Source organism: Bos indicus, chromosome 17, assembly GCF_029378745.1.
Source record: "Bos indicus isolate NIAB-ARS_2022 breed Sahiwal x Tharparkar chromosome 17, NIAB-ARS_B.indTharparkar_mat_pri_1.0, whole genome shotgun sequence".
In the NCBI taxonomy this organism is placed as follows: domain Eukaryota; kingdom Metazoa; phylum Chordata; class Mammalia; order Artiodactyla; family Bovidae; genus Bos; species Bos indicus.
Window position 1 is genome coordinate 23,896,033 of NC_091776.1, and position 15,607 is coordinate 23,911,639.

At 36.0% G+C, this 15,607-nt stretch overlaps 1 long non-coding RNA gene across 1 annotated transcript in view; it reads right to left on the reverse strand.

Annotated features, from left to right (window-relative positions):
* Window positions 1–15,607, reverse strand: part of LOC139176843 (uncharacterized) — a 249,812-nt gene that overhangs the window by 133,343 nt on the left and 100,862 nt on the right. The window contains exon 2 of the long non-coding RNA XR_011561316.1: window positions 7,155–7,216. This is a non-coding gene — a long non-coding RNA (uncharacterized lncRNA). The remainder of the gene's footprint in view (window positions 1–7,154; window positions 7,217–15,607) is intronic.

Below are 15,607 nucleotides of genomic sequence, written 5' to 3' on the forward strand. Positions count from 1 at the left end.
ATCTTTCCCACCCAGGAATCAAAGCCAGGTATCCTGCATTGCAGGCAGATTCTTTACTGACTGAGCTACAAGCACACATATAATTGGCTAATACATGAAATGATACAGCCATTGGGAATAAACTATGGTAGTTTCTTATGAAGTTACACATGCACTTCCTATACTTTTCATCCACCTTACTCCTATATATTTATCCAAGGGAAATAAAATTCTATATTCACAAAGATATTTATATCTGTATTATAGCTTTGGTTAAATCACCAACATCTGAAAACAATCCAAATGCTTTTCATCCAGAGAATGGATAAACAAACTGGTAAATCAATAAAGAAATGCTACTCAGTAATAGAAAGAAACAAACTGTTCATACACAAAAATTACCCATAGTCATAGATTGCAGGTGTACTTAAGAAAAGATAAGAGTGATTTTCAAAACTCATCATTGGTTCAAGGATATTAACTGCTATGGGAATGGAATTGTACAACATCAATTAATGAATATAAAGGGTCACAATACACTCAATAATATATAACTCTATGATGAGGTAATAATCCTTTTAACCCCTAATTTAAAAATTCAGAAAGAGATATTTCAATTTTCATAATTCTCCAGAATGGAGATCATAGAAAAAGCAAAAGAATTTCAGAAAACCGTCTACTTCTGCTTCATTAAAACCTTTGACTGTGCAGATCATAACAAACTGAAAAATTCTTAAAGAGATGGGAATACCAGACCACCTTACCTCTCTCCTGAGAAATCTGTATGCAGGTCAAGAAGCTACCGAGAAAACCAGACATGGAGTAATGGACTGGTTCCAAATTGGGAAAGGAGTATGCCAAAGCTGTATATTGTCACCCTGCTTATTTAACGTATATGCAGAATACATCATGCAAAATGCCAGGCTGGATGAAGCACAAAATCAAGACTGCTGGGAGAAATATCAATAACCTCAGATATGCAGATGACATCACCCTTATGACAGAAAATGAAGAAGAACTAAAGAGTCTCTTGATGAAAGTAAAAGAGAGTGAAAAATCTGGCTTGAAACTCAACATTCAAAAAACAAAGATCACGGCATCTGGTTTATCACTTCATGGTAAATAGATGAGGAAACAATTAAAACAGTGACAGACTTTATTTTCTTGGGCTCCAAAATCACTGCAGATGGTGGCTGCAGCCACGAAATTAAAAGATGCTTGCTCCTTGGAAGAAAAGCTATGACCAACCTAGACAGCATATTAAAAATCAGAAACATTACTTTGCCAACAAAGGTGCATCTAGTCAAAGTTATGATTTTTCCAGTAGCCATGTATGGATGTGAGAGTTGGACCATAAAGAAAGCTGAGCACCGTAATTGATGTTTTTGAACTGTGGTATTGGAGAAGACTCTTGAGAGTCCCTTGGGCTGTAAAGAGATCAAAGCAGTCCATCCTAACGGAAATTGGTCCTGAATATTCATTGCAAGGACTGATGCTGAAGATGAAGCTACAATACTGTGGCCATCTGATGAGTAGAACTGACTCACTAGAAAAGACCCTGATGCTGGGAAAGATTGAGGGCAGGAAGAGAAGGGGATGACAGAGTATGAGATGGTTGGATTACATCACTAAATCGATGGACATGAGCTTGAGCAAGCTCTGGGAGTTGGTGAAGGACAAGGAGGCTTGGCTTGCTACACTGTATCAGGTTGCAAAGAGTCGGACACAACTGAGTAATTGAACTGAACCAATAACGTTAAACGACAGCATAGCTAAACATGAAAACTAAGCACTTCATCCATGTCCCACATCAGAAGTGGCAGATACTCCTGGTTAATCTCCAATTATCACTCAGAATATAATCAACACCATAATAGTCATAATATCCACCCTAAAAATCCCTAAATTGCTACCCTCTTAGACGTAGACTTACTTGTACCCTCATTAACAGAACAGTAGGAAACATATAGTACTATGTATAAGGTTCTGTTAAAAAGGCATTAACATTATCCAATGTAATATATATATTGTCTTTGTGCACAAAATGTATTTTCTATTTTTAAAATGCAAAAGATGAGGTTCAGATTTTATCTCAGTCAAAACCACATAGCTAGTAATTGCTAGAGCTTAAAACCTCCTTTTTTTTTTTTTTTGTCTATATCTCAGAGACTATCTCCCTCCAATTTGAAGACTCTTAAGAAGTATCTGCATAATGACCAAGCAGATAGATTTTTGTCAAGGTCATGTAACCTAGTGGGGGGGAGCAGCAGAGAGGGATGAAGAAACTTCTGACAATCTATAATAGGAATAAATTTATAACAACACAATCATTTTAGAACTGTTTAGCTAAATTATACTGGTAAATTTAGGCACAGCCAATGTAATCTACAAGAAAAAAACATGTAAATACGTAAATATATTTTTAAGATCAAACACTCAAACACTATATTTTCAAGCCAACTCTTCTTCAATTCATTGGATGAATTTCAACAAAAAAATTGGAGTAATTATGAGTAATCAACACTAAAACTATCTTACTTAATTTTAGAGTATTCTATTTTTTAAATCTTGTTTCACCACATATTGCTGATGTCTGTCTCTTTTTCATAGTGAGAGACTGAACTGGCTGCCAAGACAGAGACGACAGATTACAGAAAAAAAAGAGTCTTTATAGTCTTATAAACAGCATTTATAAGCCTGAATTTTAACATTACAATAGAGTAATTACCTATTGGGAATGGAAAGGAGTAATAAAATATGTCAAGTGATAATTCTAAGCTATTACATCTCCTTTTTAGAGTTTATATAATATAGTTTAGCTAGTTTAATTTTTTATGTAACTTCACGATTAAAGGTTAAATCAGCCTCTACTTGTGGATGTCGTTTAAAGCGCATTTAAGAAGGCTGTTTGGAATTCAGGCACAGTGAGACACCTAATATTGTTAGGTCCACCACACAATTGAAATATTTTCATTCACCAAGCTTAAACTTAGCTCTTTTCTTAAGCAACAAAAGTGACAGGGAAGATTCCAACATGGAAACTCTGCAGGGAATGTGAACAGATATTTGCTCCATGAGGACAAAAGGAAGAAAGTTTCAGCTCAAGGCTTGATAAGCAAGTGTAAGGTAATGATGAAATACTAAAGATACCTGAGCACTGAGATATTCCCTTCAGGTAACTGCAGAACTTCAACAGCTAACAAGAAGATTAGAAGGTTTTTTCTTTTTTCTTGGAAAACTCTTTTGCAATTACCACAGAATTCTAAACTCAGTCAAACACAGCTAGCTTTACTTGAATTTGGCAATTCAATCCACATCGCAGTTAGAATAGAAGCCAAATTTTGCATACCAAGATTGGCACTACTTATTTTGAAATAAAATTCATACCTTATGGCAAGACAAGCACAATTTAAACATAAACTTTTTTTTTTGCCTCTGTCCTTTGGCCTCTTCTCTCTTGTCTACTGTGCATTGTGTATCAGCGTTATGCATCAACCAAACCTCCTCATCCTCAGAAATACTATTTAAATATAAAGAGCAACATTCTCCTAGCACCAACAAGACAACTCCTTAAAAGATAACATTCTTGTTTAATCTTATAAGAGGCCAAAATGACCCATTACCCACTACTTGCCAGGCTGTGTCAATAGTACTGTCAATAGTACATCATTTAATGGACAGTTGAAAAAAACAAAAAACTTTCGTAAAACTGCGTTTTGACTTCTAATGGGTGGAACAGTTCTCAGAGCTTTCTTAGATGCTATTCCTAGAGTTATAATCCTCAGTTATAACTGGTTTATTATATATTTGGTATATTATATATAACTGGTATATTATATAATTGGTTTATTCTTAGATCAATCGATTAATTTTTCACCAAAACTATCAGCTGGCTGTCTTCATGAAAAATACTTCTGTAGTCAATTGATTTATCTAAGGATTTTTTTTTAAACAATTAAGAGTTGGACATGACTTAGTAACTAAACAACCACCACTACCACCACCACCATTAATTGAATCTGTTCCCCAACATACTTTTGGAGGTTTGACTTCTGTAAAACCTAGGTTAGAAGGAATGTTCATCCTGACTTGAAGCTACCTTTTAAAAACAAAATCATTTTCAGATAAATATTGCTTTTGCTATGGACGTGGCAGCTTGAAAGAGGACATAGTCCACTTTATTCCATTCTTTATTTTTTAACCTAGTGACTGACTCTAAAGCCATAAAGATGTTTATTCCTCGCCAAAGATGAAGGTGGCAGCTAATTACCAATCACAATTTTCATAAGCTTTTCCCACCTGTATTCAACTATGACTTCCATAGAACCAAGTAAAGAACCCAAATATACTTGCAAACTTCAAATGGTGATGTTGATTTCCTATATGAATACTACACGCTCTGCACACTGGAGTTGTCCAATAGCAAACAGGGAAGGTGGTGCCATCATAACTCTGCCCACTTTCTCCAGCTGAGCCATCACTTCTGGGGGCCCCAGTGTATACAGATAGGGTAGGGGGTGTCCATAGGAAAAGAACTGCTGCTGCTGCTACTAAGTCACTTCAGTCGTGTCCGATTCTGTGCGACCCCATAGACGGCAGCCCACCAGGCTCCCCCGTCCCTGAGATTCGGAAAAGAACTAGATATAGTTTTTTGACACATGAGAAGAGATAAGCTATTACATTTGTGATCCAAACCCAGACACAATGCTTGCCCTTGAACAGATCCTACGATAATAACCTTAAGAAAACAATAAAAATAATTTCATCAGGCAAGAGAAGTAACAATAGCAAAGATATTAAGTTTTAAGGACCCCCCGGTTCCGGTTTAGCCTGAAACACTTTATTGACATATTTTGCTGAATTTAAAACCCCTTAAGCTCTCAACCACCGGATCAACCAGAACTAAAGAGAAGATGGTGAAGACTTTTCTGACCCTCCTCACTCAATGAACTAAAGCTTGGATTCTGTCAACTTCTGTCCCAATTCGGTGTTGAATTCTCCTCACCTCAAGCCCCTTCACAAACACACATGTACCTTTAGCTTAAAACATCCACAGTTTTGCTATTCGAGGAGACACTGCTTTAGGAAAGATCCCGCGTGTTCTCCTTACTTACTGCAAGTAATAAATCCTTCCTTCTCCAGCTCTTTGTCTTAGTTGTATTTTTTGACTTGACAGCCTTTGAGCCGCGAACCCTGTATTGGGGTAAAAACAATGCCACTGCCTCAAAGGGTTCGCGTTAAGGATGCACATGCGCAGCACCAGCACCGCGCTGCATTATGGGAACAAACACAGTGGCCTGCCAATCACTAAGGCAGCATTCTCCGAGGGGCCGGCATACCTGCAGTGGAAGGTGTTATAGCCATATGGGGCTGGCTTGGCCTGGGTGGGCCACCAGATTCATGGCTACATGGAAGGAGACAGCAAGGGCCGGCCGGCTGCTTCCCTGGGCAAGGGAGCCCTCCATCCTGTGAAAGCCAGACCAAGCGACTGGCCTAGATTGTCGGCCCAAACAGCAACAGGTGTGTACTCCTTGTTATCAGTTTATTTCTAAGTAAATCAAATATTATATGAACTCTGTTGCTCTGGGGAATATGTATTCACACTTGAATTCACGTGTGAGATTTGCTTGATTCCAGAATCTTGGTTTCTCAATTCTGTTCTTCAAATATAATCCAGCGGACCTCCTGACACTTTTTACGTTTTTAAGTTTTTTTTTTTTTTTAATTGAAGAATAATTGTTTTACAATGTTGTGTTGATTTCTTCCCTACAACTATGTAAATCAGCCTTTAGTATAAATCCACTCCCTCTTGAGTCATTATCCCACCCTCCCCGCCATTCCACCCCTCTAGGTCGTTTCAGAGATCAAACTGAACTCCGTGTGCTATATATATGGCAGCTTCTCATTAGCTATCTACTTTACACATGAAATGGCAACCCACTCCAGTATCCTTGCCTGGAAAATCTCATGGACAGAGGAGCCTGGTGGGCTGCAATCGACGGGATCGCAAAGAGTCCTGCACGACTGAGCACTTACTTAGGCTCCCCTGGTGGCTAAGCTGTAAAGAATCCACCGATTATAATGCAGCAGACAGCAGGTTCCATCCCTGGATAAGGAAAATCCCCTGGAGTGGGAATAGCAACCCATTTTAGTATTCTTGACTTCCCTGATGGTTCAGGCGGTAAAGCGCCTGTCTACAATATGGGATACCTGGGTTCACTCCCTGAGTCAGGAAGATCTCCTGGAGAAGGAAATGGCAACCAACTCCAGTATTCTTACCTGGAAAATCCCATGGACAAAGGAGCCTGGTAGGGTACAGTCCATGGAGTTGCAAAGAGTTGGACATGACTGAGTGACTTCACTTTTCTTTCTTTTAGTATTCTTGCTTGGGAAACCCCATGGACAGAGAAGCCATGGGCTATAGGGTCCATAGGGTCCATAGGATTACAAAGAGTCAGACACGACTGAAGCAACTGAGCATGTAGTGTGTATATTTCAGTGCTACTCTAGAGACGCAGACATAGAGAATGGATTTGCAGCCACTTTTCAATGTAAGATTCTCAAAAGTTTCTTCAGATGCCTCTCTTCAGATCAGATCAGATCAGTCGCTCAGTCGTGTCCGACTCTTTGAGACCCCATGAATCACAGCAGGCCAGGCCTCCCTGTCCATCACCAACTCCCGGAGTCCACTCAGACTCACGTCCATTGAGTCAGTGATGCCATCCAGCCATCTCTTACATTAAGCTATATTTTCTAAATGTGTAAGTTTTTATTTCATAGAGAGTATTTTAAAGGTTAGCAATGACTCCACACTTAACTGGATGAACAAATCTCTTCCCATCTCATAATTATACTGCTAAGGCAACTTATAGCTCTAAAAGAAATTTGGATTATATTCCACATTCACACAGTTTATCATGGAAGCCAGTTTGAATCTGAACTTCTTGCCTCAATGGGCCCTTTTCCAGTTAACATTATTAATGAACAACAACAGCGACAATACCACAAATATAGATAAACATAAGAAAGCATGCTACTTTTTTTAAAAGATGATTCTTTAAGTGGAAACAGTTAAGTGGATGATAGATAGCTCTACGAGAAAAGTGCTCCACAGCTTATGACACTAGAAGAGACGCAGAAAACAGCATTAGTGTGGTTCAGTGAAGTAACCTTACCTGGCCCTCTTGACCACCGCAACCGGCTGCACGGGTCAGTGTCTCAGCACATCTCAGCACACCTAGAACCAGTATGATACAGATTCAGCATGCTTTTTATACAGGAGTACCATTTATTAAAGTATTAAAATTTCCTACCCCTGTGGTAAATAGCCAGTTTCCCAAATGGCTTTGAGTGTCCTCCCTACCACATAGGTGTCTCCCGTACAAAGCATCTCAATTTCCCTTCCGTACAGCAACAAAAAGTAAAGCCTAGGTAGGAGGATGCCTCCAGGGCCCTGTTTCCTTGCTGATCCTCTGCCTGTGACCCAGCATTGTGTCCACATGCACTGGCTAGACATAGCAGTCTTAGAGATTTTACTTTAACTGTTTTAATTTTTTTCTATAAACATTTAATTACTTATTTGCTTTGAATTTCGAGTAGATATTCCAAGATAATTAAATGCTCCTGGAAGTTGTTAGCTAACCACTGAGTTTCTCTTAATAATATAGTAATAAGTTATGAAGTATGATGGATGTGATTTTTTTAGTCAAGTATTATAATAAATTACTATGTGTGTGAGCATTGTTGGGAGGTACAGTATGGATTTTCAAATCACAGGCTATAGACCTGGACAGATACAAGTTTGAATATTACTTCTATACCAATCTAACTATGTGGGATGAAAAGTCTTCTAAACTTTCATTGCTTTACTTATGAAATTGAGGTTATATTCTTAAATGCCCCTTTCCTCATCCCCATGTTATGTCACCTAATGGATCCAACACCACAGAATTTATAGGTGACATCTGACCCTTTAAATTTGAATAGAATTTTACTGTACATTTTGTTTTCATTTTTGATTTAAGAATTTTTTAACATTTAAAATTCGTCTCAATAAAAGTATATTACTCTTAAATCTTTCTGGAAAAAATTTGGCTGACAGTGTTCTTTATTGAACATTTCAGGAGAAACTTTGTCATCTTAAAAAAAAAAAAAAAAAACCCTCAAAGCCCTAAGACTATGAGCTTGAAATATTTAGAAGACAAAGTATTTCATTCGTTCATTCTTCCTTAAATTAAATCTATTGTACTAAATAAAAACAGAAAAGTATGCATGTTGGATTAGTTGTGAATAGTGTCCTATTGTTACTTTTTTTCTGAATGCTTTTCATGAATGATTGTTCTAAATTGTTAAATAAATAAAACAACTGCTATTATATCCAGTGAGGAAAATAATAAATAGGTTGTTTTACATTGCTATGTCATCTATTTCTATCAGTACCAATAATAAAATATAATGCCAGTATATTCTGGGTTTTTTCAGTATATTTTTGGGAAAAAGCTGACATTCATGAAATGTCTCTTTTTATTTAAAATTACGTTAATATATATCACAGAAAAGGAAACCTTTTTTTAAACTAAGATGTTTTTGTTTAAATGTTATGGGGTCAAAAATGTCTTTCAATAAGGTATGATAAACATTTGGCATTTTCAGGGTATGAGCTGATAAATCTGCTTACACACTAGAAAAAACTTGTTTAAATTTTTAAAGCATGTCTTTAAACAATTAAAAATCACAAACAAGAAGACAAAAAGCAGAAAGCAGAGATGGCAACACAAACTACAAATGAGAAAAGATTAAATTTGTAGAGAATACATTAAAATGAAAGGGAGGAAAGGGATTTTAAAAATCATTTTAAAATGGACTTAAGTTTAATGTGGACTTAAAGTTTGGAGAAGGCAATGGCACCCCACTCCAGTACTCTTGCCTGGAAAACGCCATGGACGGAGGAGCCTGCTGGGCTGCGGTCCATGGGGCTGCTGAGAGTCGGACACGACTGAGCGTCTTCACTTTCACTTTTTACTTTCATGCATTGGAGAAGGAAATGGCAACCCACTCCAGTGTTCTTGCCTGGAGAATCCCAGGGACGGGGGAGCCTGGTGGGCTGCTGTCTATGGGGTCGCACAGGGTCAGACACGACTGAAGTGACTTAGCATAGCATAGCATAAAGTTTAATACAATTTTAAAATTAGCACTTTATTTATGTTAAATAGGAATTTAAAAAATTATCGACTGAAATGTGTTTTTTGTTTATTTTTTAATTGAAGGATTATTACTTTACAGAATGTTTTTGTTTTCTATCAAACATCAACATGAATCAGCGATAAGTATACATGTATTTCCTCCCTCTTATACCTCCCTCCCATCTCTCTTCCCATCTCATTCCTCTAGGTTGATACAGAGCCTCTGTTTGAGTTCCTGTGTCATATAGAAAATTCCCATTGGCTGTATATTTTACATGTGGTAATGTAAGTTTCCATGTTACTCTCTCCATACATCTCACTCTCTCCTTCCCTCTCCCCTATGTCTGTAAGTCTGTTCTCTATGTCAGTTTCTTCATTGCTGCCTTGCAAATAAATTCATCAGTACCATCTTTCTAGATTCCATATATATGTGTTAGTATACGGTATTTATCTTTCTCTTTCTGATTTACTTCACTCTGTATAATAGTCTCTGGGTTCATCCACCTCATTAGAACTGACTCACATGTCTTCCTTTTTATAGCTGAGTAATATTCCATTGTGTATGTGTACCACAACTTCCTTATCCATTCATCTGTCGATAGACATCTAGATTGCTTCCCTGTCCTAGCAATTGTAAATATTGGCAAGAACAGCAAGACTATCCAATGGGGAAAAACTAGTATTTTCAGCTGATGTTGCTGGTACACTGGATTTATGTGTGTAAGAATGACATTGGACCTTTACTTTACCCACAAACCAAAAAAAAAGAAAAAGCTCAAAAGGAATCAAATACCTAAATATAATAACAAAGAGTAAAAGATTTTGAAGCACATTTATAGGAAAAAAATTACATGACTCAAAAAAAAAATTACATGACTCATGGTAAATTAGTGAATAGTAATTGAATATTCTGGTTACTGTTTTGTAGTAATTTATACAAATAAATAAAAAATAGTCTTTCTTTGATATTTTCATTACATTTTTAACATGATTTAGTTTTATGTTCATATTAAATGTTCTTATTCCAAAGAAATAAATATTGTAGTTTTGCATAGTTGAATGTCATATGTTTTGTATGCATACTAAACTCACAGTAGATACTTTTCTTGGGTTTTTATTTGAAATAAATTATTTGGACACATAAATTTAAAGATAATTTAAAAACTGTAACTGTTGTGTCAATTATCTCATGAACATCTTTCCAATATTTGAAAGACTGGAAGAATGTGCTGCTAAGATGAAATAATATCTTTTTAAAAAAATATTATGTATTAAGGAACATCATCTAAAGGTCAATGACATGCAAATAATTTCACTTATTTCCTTTTAATTATTAGTATATGAGGGAGTTTTGCTTGTTTTCTACACAGTTGTGACCATCCTACATAAAGAATTACATCTTGTTTCCTTAAACCAGCATTTCTCTTTACATCAGCAACAATTTACTTATTAATTTATATTTCTTTCAGATTCCATTGTAAGGTTTTTCATACTAATATTGGCATGTTAAAATTCTTTTATGGTTAGCAAACAAAAATTAACGTGTTTAAGGCAATATAAAGAAAATCATTAGCTTAAGACCTTCAGAGTTAGGCACAAGAAATATTTTCTCTATCCTTTGTAGTGACAGCCTCATTCACAGGTTCTCCCATTGATTCATCAACTTTCCACAGGTGACTTGTAACTAAAATGGATGTCTGACTACCTAATGTGAAAAAATAACCCCAACTGCATCATAAACTTAAATATAAAACTAGGAAAAAAAATAAAGGAAAAATAAAAGGAACTTAAGAATCTAGGGGTAGATAAAGAATTCTTAGACTTGATATAAAAACTGTGATTCATAAAAAGAATAATTGTGATAAGTTGTGCTTCATCAAAATTAACTGATCTGCTCGGTTGAAGACCCTATATGAAATCACAAATTAGGCCCTGGGAGAAAATATTTGCAAACCACTTATCCAAAAAAAAGACTAGTATCTAGAAAATATACAATGCTCAACTCAATAGTAAAAAGAATGAAGGAAAGGAAGGAAGCAAGCAAGAAAAATGAAAGAGGAATCCAAACAGAAGATAGGCAGAAGACATTTCACTAAAAAGAATATAAATGGTAAATAACCACAAGAACAGATGAATAAGGTCATAACCTAACAGGGAAACATAAACTAAAATTTCAGTAAAATAACACTGCTGCTGCTGCTAAGTCACTTCAGTCGTGTCCGACTCTGTGCGACTCTATAGACGGCAGCCCACCAGGGATTCTCCAGGCAAGAACACTGGAGTGGGTTGCCATTTCCTTCTCCGATGCAGGAAAGTGAAAAGTGAAAGTGAAGTCGCTCTGTCGTGTCCGACTGTGTGCGACCCCATAGACAGCAGCCTACCAGGCTCCGCCGTCCCTGGGATTCTCTAGGCAAGAACACTGGAGTGGGTTGCCATTTCCTAGATACCTTTATAGAAAGGCTAAGATATAAAATAGTGCACTACTAAATGCTGTTAAGGTGCAAAGAATATTGATTATTCACACATTGCTGGTATAAATGTGAAATGATATAGCCACTCTGAAAAACAGTTTGGCAGTTTCTTAATCAAACTATGTTACTACCATAAAAAATCAGCAATTGTACTTTTCAGCATAATGCCAGAGAAATAAAAAAATTATGTTCATCCAGAAGCTTGCATTTGAATATATATAGTAGCCTTAGTTTATTTTTAAATTTTTATTGGAATATATTTAATTTACAATGTTGTGTTGTTTCTACTGTATAGCAAAGTGAATCAGATATACATCACTCTTTTTTAAATCCTTTCCCATGGAAGTCATTACTGAGTATTGTAAAATTCACTGTGCTATACAGTCAGTACTTACTAGTTATACATTTTATATATAGTAGTGTATATATGTCAAAACAGCCATAGAGTAGAACCACCTCAGATGTCCTTTAATGGATGAATATATAACACAAACTATGGTACATCTATAATATGGAATACTATTCACCAATAAAAATGAATGGACTACTGATATGTACAGCAACTTGAGTGAATCTTCACAGAATTATGCTGTGGAAAGACCAATCTAAAAGGTTATAAACTTTATGATTCAATTTATGTAATTCTTAGGTTGACAAAATTACAGAAATGGAGAGCATTTTAGTTAATGGTTGCCAGGGGTCAGGATTGGTGTCAGAGAGCTTGGATAAGAGGGAAGTTGGTGTGTTATAATAGGATGTCAAAAAGCTTTGTAAAATGGAACTGATTAGTAATTTAACTCTGTCAATGTCAATTTCTTGGTTGTGATATGGTCTTTTTGTAAGATATTGGGGGAAATTAGATAAAAGGGATGCAGTGTTATGAACTGAATGTTTGTGTCCACCCCCTCAAATTTGTATGTTGAAACTCTAACTCCCATGTGATGGTATTAGGAGGTTAAGCTTTGGGGAGGTAATAGAATTAGGTCATGGGGGTGGGGCCCTACTGAATGGGGTTAGTGCTGTGTAAGAGTCACAAGAGAGCTTGCTTCCTATCTCTGCGCTTTGTCACATGAGGATAAAACCAGAAGGTGGCAGTCTGTAACCTGATAGAGGAGTCTCACCAGAACTCAACTGTGCTGCCACTGTAATCTTGAGCTTCAGCTTTTAGAATTGTGACAAATAAATTTCTTTTGTTTATAAGCACCCAGCATATGATACTTTGTTATTGCTAAGACACACGGGATCTATTATTTCTTATATATGCATATGAACCTACAATTATCTTATTAAAATTTTAATTAAAAATGTCTCTCTATCAGACCTCATATCTTTTAACTATAACGGCATTCAGTCCTGTCTAGTGGAAAAGGAAAATGACTTTTCCTTCTTTTGAAGCTCTAGTAATTATCTTTCAGAGCTATATTGGCTCTAGATGGCTTCTTAGTTAATTTGTGAGCTAATTACTGGTTCAAGAAGAATGGAATATGCTGATTAGTTTAAGCTGATGAACGTCCACTCCTTGAGAGGGGGGCCTATTCCTTATAAACCATGATGGTAAAAAGGGAAAAATGTTTTCAGGAGAATACATTTTGAAAGTAAACACAAATAGCAAATGACTAGTGCTGCCCTAATGCATTTACCTGATATCCTATATTTAAACTTGTAGAATAGTGTTACTATAAATACTATTATGTACCTATATTTTCTACTCTTGGGATTACATATTTTAGATAGGGTTCTAGAATTAATAATATTGTGCCAAATATTGCACATTCAATGAATTTTGATTGACTCATTTTTTTCAATAATCAAGTATAGTTGTACTTCAGATACCCAAATGAAGAAACTTCATTTGGAAAAAACAACTGCCTGTCTGCAGTGCAGTGCTGTAATTGGGTAATTATAAGTTGCTCTGGAAACTAGCCAGATGTTTGGCTATCTATCAGTAATGATAGAGTGATTGCTGTCAAAACTGAGTCCATGTCTAGGATGCTTGGAGGTCAGTCACATGAAAGGAAGCATGTTTTGCGAAGAGAATACCTAGGCCAAGGTTAAGAGGTAAGTGAGAACATGGGCAGATGGAAGGTTCTGGAACTATAGAAAGGGAGATGGGTTGAAGGACAGGGAAAAGGGAAAATGAAGTTGGATAAGTAATTGAACAGCAACATAAAAGTAAATGAAGTGTCTGGAAAACATATTAATCAATTTGACTTTAAGTAAGGGCAAAGAGATGGCTATAACAATAGTTTTAAATAGAGGAGTGACATGATCAAAATTGCTTTGTGGCTGAAAGAAGAGAATGCATTAAGGGAAATAAGACTGGGGCCTGAAGGACAAAATAGAAGGTAATGGTGGGAATTCAGGTACCTATGATGTTAAAACTAAACTGAAGTGGCAGCTGTGGGCGTTGGGGAAGAGTAGAGATTAGAGAGAATGGCAGAATGAATTCTATTTAACTACTGCCCAGTATTCTTGCCTGGAGAATCCCATGGACAGAGGAACCTTGCGGGCTACAGTCCATGGGGTCGCAAGAGTCGGACATGACTGAGTGACTTTCACTTTCACTACTACTACTGTTTAAAGGGGAGACCTAAGGGTAAGGAATAAAAAAGGATTCTTAAATTTTTAAAATTCTTTCAAAACAATGTTGTTCTTTAGTTATCATCATTCAAGATTTTATTGTAAAAAGTGTTTAAAAATGGCAATCTCATTGTTGGCTTAATTTGCATTTCCTTATTTTGACATTGACAGAAAGAACATCAGAGAACATAAAATACTTTCCAATACATTTGTCAGTTTTTTCTTTTTTTTTCTTAATATAACACAAAATACACTTCCTGCTTATTAGTGAATGTCTGAAATGGGAAAATGTTATATAATCATGTATTGTTGAAGATATTTTCTCTTAAATATGCTTATGACTATTTTCTCAATACTATTGTCTTACAAATTTGTATTTTCATTTTGATCTTATTTTCCTTAGATAATAAAATTAATATTTTGTTTCAGATATTTTTGATTATGTCACACCAAAGAAAATCCTATAAGGCTTAATTTGTATTAACTTTTTAATTTACACAATCAGAAATTATTTAATGAGCATCCATTGTGTGACAGGAACTGTGCTAGGCCTTTGGAAAGACTTTCTCTACTCCTAAATAAGAACTCTTACGCACAAAGTAGTCCATCATTCCACTGTCATAGCAATATTAATGATCCTTTCATTTTGACATTAGTCTGTTTAATTAAAATAATCACCTTACTTTTCTACCCACTGCTTTGGGGAAATAGAAAGCTGGTGATAAAGTAGCTTTTACTCACTCAATAACTGTAATAGAATTGTAGTTTGTATCTGAAACTGTGTTTATTTCAGTCTTTTCAATTGTTTTCAGTGTTCATGACCAAAATTTCCCCATCATATGGACACCTTATCTTTGACAAAGGAGGCAAGAATATACAATGGATTAAAGACAATCTCTTTAACAAGTGGTGCTGGGAAATCTGGTCAACCACTTGTAAAAGAATGAAACTAGAACACTTTCTAACACCATACACAAAAATAAACTCAAAATGGATTAAAAGTCTAAACATAAGACTGGAAACTATAAAACTCCTAGAGGAGAACATAGGCAAAACACTCTCTGACATACATCACAGCAGGATCCTCTATGACCCACCTCCCAGAATATTGGAAATAAAAGCAAAAATAAACAAATGGGACCTAATTAAAAGCTTCTGCACATCAAAGGAAACTATTAGCAAGGTGAAAAGGCAGCCTTCAGAATGGGAGAAAATAATAGCAAATGAAGCAACTGACAAACAACTAATCTCAAAAATATACGAGCAACTCTTACAGCCCAACTCCAGAAAAATAAATGACCCAATCAAAAAATGGGCCAAAGAACTAAATAGACATTTTTCCAAAGAAGACATACAGATGGCTAACAAACACATGAAAAGATGCTCAACATCACT